The sequence below is a fragment of the Acomys russatus genome, chromosome 24 (genome assembly GCF_903995435.1).
Source record: "Acomys russatus chromosome 24, mAcoRus1.1, whole genome shotgun sequence".
Classification (NCBI taxonomy): domain Eukaryota; kingdom Metazoa; phylum Chordata; class Mammalia; order Rodentia; family Muridae; genus Acomys; species Acomys russatus.
This window is the reverse complement of record NC_067160.1, coordinates 48,378,807-48,385,425: the sequence shown is the minus strand read 5'-3', so window position 1 is coordinate 48,385,425 and position 6,619 is coordinate 48,378,807.

Genomic DNA, 6,619 nt, shown 5'->3' with positions numbered 1-6,619 from the left:
AAAAACCGTATTCTTTAATCTCTCCGCTAAAGACAGGACATGCTTTCTGGAATAAGGCATGCTATAAATAAATAAGCTCACATAAACAGTAAGTGCTCCAAAAAAAGAAAAGATGATTGATAAGTGACTACGGCAGTGAGTCACTACTTGAATGCGCCACCCAGGACTTCACACAGGGTGGGTGCTCAGGAAAGGGGCGGGTCTTACAGATGAGAGACAGTAGCCCCGCCATTTCCAGCTCTGTAGTAGCTCAGCCTCGGTGTCTTACGCTATACAGTGGTGGTAGTGCCGGAACCTGTCTCATTGGAATTGTTGGGAGGCCTGGATGAGACCGTGGAGGGAAGATACAATCACCTCCTAGGAGGCAACTGAGGCTGTTTTCATGATTAACACATCCTGGCACGTGGATGTCATTCAGTCATCTAATAGATGAAGTTTGTGCTGAGTGGAAGCGCCATCCTCTTGCCTGGAGTCTTGGCAAGAAACCCACAGGCATCTCCGCTCCTTGTTCCAGGAGCTTTACCAAGTCTGGGTACCACAGAGATAGCAGGTAGCTCTGCTAGCGGCTGCCCCATTACTCTTCCAGCATGCTTAGGGACTGAAGGTGCTTCCTGTCTGTCCCACGAAGGCCTTAACAGTTTTCTGCAAGCTTCTCTGGTCCTTCCGTGGCCCTGCCGTGAGTTCCATGGCATCACCTTTTAAAAATCTTACTTTTTAAACATTTGTTTTAGTTTTCACTACAAGTCTCCGTGTGAATACATGTGCGTTCATGCAGATGCCACCAGAGATGTCAGATGCGCCCTGAAGCTGGAGTTACAGACGCCTGTGAGCTGCTCCATGTGGGTGCTAAGAACGGGATTTGAGTCCTCTCCAAGAGCAGCCACACTTCTGACAGCCGGCCCATCTCTCCAGCCCCCATCTTTGTAAGTTTTATGTATAGGTGTGCATGCCTATTTATGAGTGTTCATGTTGCATACGTGTAGGTGTATGTTCTGTGTGCATACACAGGGAGGTCAGAGGGCAATCCTGGATGCCGTTCTCAGGAATGCTGTCACTCTCCTTTGAGAATGGGTCTCTCACTGAACCCAGACTTCCCTGAGTAGGGTGGGCTGGCTGGCTAGCGAGCCCCGGTGGCCTCCTGTCTCCTCTTCCCCAGGGCTGGGATTACAAACGCATATTACTGTGCTTAGCTCTTTTCCATAGGCTTTGAGAATTTAACTCAGTACACAGGGAAACCCTGTCTCAAAAAAAAAAAAAAAAAAAAAAAAAAAGAGAGAGAGAGAGAGAGAGAGAGAGAGAGAGAGAGAGAGAGAGAGAGAATTGTACTCAGGTGGTCCTGCTTGAGAGGCAAGCGTTTTTCCAGCTGCCCCCTAATCCCTCCAGTGTGTCATCTTGGACAGTGACTTGACTTTCTGGCTTCATGGATGTGTATGTACCACGTGATATCCTGGAGGGGTCTTGGGGACGGTGGAGTGCGGTCTCTGAGGGTAGGGTGGTTAGGAAAGTCCAACTTCCTAGCACTGCTAAGGGAGAGGAAGTTCACCAGTCATCCTGGTGATGGACAGCGGCCTGTGGTGAACTCAGGATCTGCCTAAGTGCTAGTCATCTGTAGACAGGCACTGGTGTATAGGGCACTCCAGAGATGTCATCCTCAGGTATGATGTCAGTCTCCTTTGGGACAGGGTCTTGAAGACAGAGAATCCACATCAACCTGGAGCCTGTCACTAATACAAATTCTCCATCCCATGGACCACTGACGGGAGGGCCTGTTACTACTACCCTGTGTGATAATCAGTGGAAGAATAGATGCACAGCTAGGTTGGGGACCTTTGGACATACCAGTGGATTTCAGTTTGTGAACAGCGGCCGTTCTTATAGCAGTGGGTGTCTAAATACAGTGAGGCAGGCTTTCAATGGCCCCTGCCTGGCAGATGGTGGGTGGTAAGCAATGGCTTCCTGTCACTGCTCCTCAGACCAGCTACCGCTGGTGTTGTTCTGTGACAGTCCTAACCCTATGACAAGATCCCAGCTAGAAGCTGGGCGGTGGTGGCACACGCCTTTAATCCCAGCACTCGGGAGGCAGAGGCAGGCGGATCGCTGTGAGTTTGAGGCCAGCCTGGTCTACAAAGCGAGTCCAGGACAGCCAAGGCTACACAGAGAAACCCTGTCTCGGAAAAACTAAAACCAAAACAAGAACAAAAATAAAACAAAACAAAAAGACCCCAGCTATAGGGAAAAGGACAAAGGACCCTGATCTGAAAGTTAACTTTGGGTCCTGAATGTCAGCCTTATAGCAGCCTATAACAGCACTCTCCTAAATTCGCCACATTTCCCCAAGGCATGTTACCAACTTCACTTTCTAGTCTCTGACACTGGTATTATGAATTATTTTTTAAACAAAGTTTACATGCTTAAAACTTAAGTTTGCACCTATCCTGGATATCATCTTATAATTAAAGTATAAATCCAGAAGCCACAAACTTCCTTACAGAATTTCAGTTATTAAGTGGAGAAGAAGTGGGAGCAAAGGAAAACTCACCGGTGGAGCGAGCGACAGGGCTTCCCTTTTCACTCTGCCTCCAGCAAAGGCTCAAGTTACATTCCTTCAACAAAGCAACAGATCCCTGAGATCTGCTGCTTCTGAGGCCACCTGGCCACTTGTCTCCAGATCACCTCCCAAGAGGTGGCCTGACCTAGGGGCAAAAGCTGGCCCTGGCCTGGCTGGATGGGAAGCTGCTGGCCACCAAGGACTGTCAGATGCATATGTGCCCCGCCCCCCCCCCCAGTCCTACCCCCGGGCGGTGGGGGGGGGGCATGGCAGGAGGCCGGGATTCAGAGGAGTTTTTTTGTTTTGTTTTTTTTTTGGAATGTCTTTTCTGATGCAGGGGGCAGAGGCATGGCTGATGAGGCTAGCGACTAAACCTTCCTACCCCTTGGCCACTCCTGGCACCTCTGGCTGCCAGATGGTCCATTTAACTGCATTCACGCGGTCGCCCTCTATCTACCCTGAGCACTGGCATTAGCCTTGGGCAGGACTCCCAGAAGGCATTGGGAAGACACAGCAAAGCCTTAAAGCTTCTCCCTCTGCAATGCAGCCAGCACCCTTCGCCTCTGATTCAGCTAGCAGACTGAGCGCCCTCCGTGGGCTGGGCCCTTTATACCCACTGTGAGGGAGGGCCAGAGCCACACTCTTACCTCAGTGGTTCTGGGCTCTGTTCTCTAACTTTGTTCAAGACCGAAGTGGGGCTCAGAGCCGGTGCCCAGACTGTTCCAAGGTCACATAGCAAGGAGTTCTTGTGGGGCCTGAGTCCAGGGAGGACTCTTGACTCGTTGCTCATTTCTTAACAGCTGCATAAAGAAGGAAGAATCCCTCCCACTCCAACCTCTTGAATGACTTTCCCCTTGGACCCCCTGTAGTAACTGAGATCATATAGAGCTAGGAACCGGCCCTTAAGGAAACAAAGTACAGAGGCCAGCAGCAAGCTTTCCTCTGCTCCCAGCATCTGGGTTTTAGGGTTGCTGCACGTGTTTATGTACTAGCTAAATGGCACCTCCATACAATTATTTGAATGGCTTTGTTAATGTCCAACTTACTTAGCACAAAGTAAGACTCGACCTCACTTCGAATTATGATTTATTTTGTGCATTTAAAAATAAACTCACATTAGCCAGGTGGTGGTGGCACACGCCTTTAATCCCAGCACTCGGGAGGCAGAGGCAAGCAGATCGCTGTGAATTTGAGGCCAGCCTGGTCTACAAAGCGAGTCCAGGACAGCCAGGACTACACAGAGAAACTCTGTCTCGAAAAATCAAAAACCAAACCAAAACAAAACAAAAAACAAACAAACAAAAAAAACCCGACAAAAATCCCACCTCACATTTAGAAACCATAGTGTGTGAGGGTAAAATAGGCCTTCAAGACTGAAGCATTTGGGTTGGTTTGTTGCAAATAACTGGCTTGATTACGGGGTCTGCTGAGGCCGGTAGACACCCCTCACCCTCAGGGCAGCTAGTGGGGAAGGCCAGCTGCTGCTCCCACACACAAGTTGACGTTCTTCAGGGAAATCTCACTTCAGTTCTTAGCACCTGCTAACAGATCGGCTAAGATAATCCTTTAATTAAAACTGACCAATTCTGAACGGTAATTACATCCACAAAATCCCTTTCCAGTCACACCTAGATAATTACTGAATAATTGGAGGCCACAAGGAAGCCAGGGCTGATCCATCAAACTAACTAGGGCATAGATGAAACTGCCCCCTCTTCAGTCTACTAAGATGTGTGAGAGACTGAGGGAGGCAGCCGGAGCTACGGAGGCACCTGGAGGCTGAGGCTTAAGCTAGCGGCTGGTGGTCCTGCACCGAGGAAGACATTAAGATGGGGTTGGACACAGTTTCTTTGTCCATTTTTCTACTGAGGGACACTTAGGCTGTTTCCATGTCCTGGCTATTATGAATAAGGCAGCTATGAACATGGTTGAGCATATGTCCCTGTTGTGTGGTGGAGCATTTTCTGGGTATACTCCAAGGAGTGGAATAGCTGGGTCTTGAGGAAGCCCTATTCCCATTTTTCTGAGAAAGCACCAGATAGATTTCCAAAGTGGCTGTACTAGTTTGCATTCCCACCAGCAACGAAGGAGTGTTCCTCTCTCCCTACATCCTCGCCAGCATGTGGTATCACTTGAAGTTTTGATCTTAGCCATTCTGATGGGTGTAAGATGGAATCTCACTGTCATTTTGATGGAATAATACTCAGCTGTTAAAAACAAGGGTTTCCCAAAATTTGTGGACAAATGGATTGAACTAGAAATGACCATAATGAGTGAGTTAACCCAGAAGCAAAAAGAGTCAAATGGTATATACTCATTTATATCTGGACACTAGCCTAAGGGGCATGTCTCATGAAAATCTCCACATACCAGGAAAGTGGGTCAGAGGGGGAGGACATCCTATTGGGACTTTAGGTGAGAGAAGCATGGGAGAATGGGGAAATAGAAGGACCCAGAGGGTCCTAGAAACCTACAAGAAGAACATTATGACGCACGAATCTGGGTCCAGGGTCCTGCTCCAACTATGGCACCAGCCAAGGACAATATAGGCAGTAAACTTTGAACCCCTACCCAGATCTAGCCAATGGACAGGACATTTTCCACCATTGAATGGAGAGTGGGGTCTGATTTTTATGTGAACTCTGGTGTCCCATCTTTTACTACATCCCTTGATGGGGAGGCCTGGTGGCACTCAGAGGAAGGATAGTCACAGACATAGGGGAGGGGAGTAGGGGGAAGTGGGAGGGAGGGAGGAATGGGAGGATACAAGGGATGGGCTAACAATTGAGATGTAATATGAATACATTAATAAAATATTTAAAAAAAAGAAACTCAATAAAAGCATGAAAAAAAATGGGGTTGGCCCGAGCAGAGAAAGGCTCAGCAGCAGCTCTGGTTTGTTTCACAGCTTCTTGATAGAATATGTTAGTCCTACGCTTGTCTCCTAAGCAGCCCCAGCTCCAGCCTGCAAGTTAGAACAACAGGTACCACTGGACGTTTACTGAGGGTGGGGGAGGGGGAGGGGGAGAGGGGGAGGGGCAGGGGGGGACAGCTTGGTGGTAGACCGTGTACTTAGCACATGGGAGACTCTGGATTCAATCCCCAGCACACCAACAAACATATTTGTTTTGTTTTGTTGTTTTTCGGTTTTTGTTTTTCGAGACGGTTTCTCTGAGTTAGCCCTGGCTGTCCTGGACTCTCTTTGTAGACCAGGCTGGCCTCGAACTTATAGCGATCCACCTGCCTCTGCCTCCCGAGTGCTGGGATTAAAGGCGTGCTCCACCACGCCTGGCTTGTGCACTGGTTCTTAAGAGGGTCCAGTGTGGGCCAGTGGGATGGCTCAGCAAGTAAAAGTGTTTGCATGCAAGCCTCTTTCATGTTGCTTGCTAGCTCTTGTCTTGTTGAGAATACTTTCCTAGGGCTTAGTATAACACGGGATCTGAGTTCAAAACAAGAAGACTTTCCAAGGCACAAAGTGCCACCCCTCCACCCCTGGAGAAACATGAGGCCCCAAAGGAGCTGGCGTGGAGTGGACAGACCCACAGCTTTAGCCCTACCAAGTGCGGCCACCTCTGAGCCTAAGTTTCCAAAAAACACGGACGATGGTCCTTATCCTTGACAAGGAGGCTGGGAGCGTGCTCACGGGCCCACGGAGGCCCCCAGAACCATTGAAGTGACCTCTCCTGAGACCCCCATTGTCAGGGAGATGGTAGTTGAAGCTGGCTCACACCCAGCACACTTCCAGAGACAGCTGTGCTGAGCCAGCGAGAGCTAAAAATAACTGTCACAGCTTACAGGGACACTGGGCTGACCCAGAGGCACAGGGGAGTGGGGGAGAGTGGGGGTATGGACACTCATCCACCACCAGGACTCCCCCATCTGCAGGGATGTGTGCCTATGGGGATCCCCACTCCCAGCTCTGTAGAGCTGGCCACAGGCCACACTGAGAGGGTAGAGTCTGTTCCTTCCGGCCAAGGCAATGGAAAGTCCTTCTAGTGTGGTTGGGTGTCAAGCTCAAGCTGACTACGGATATGTTTCTAAGTTTCCTAGAAATCCAATATCCCGAGTGGC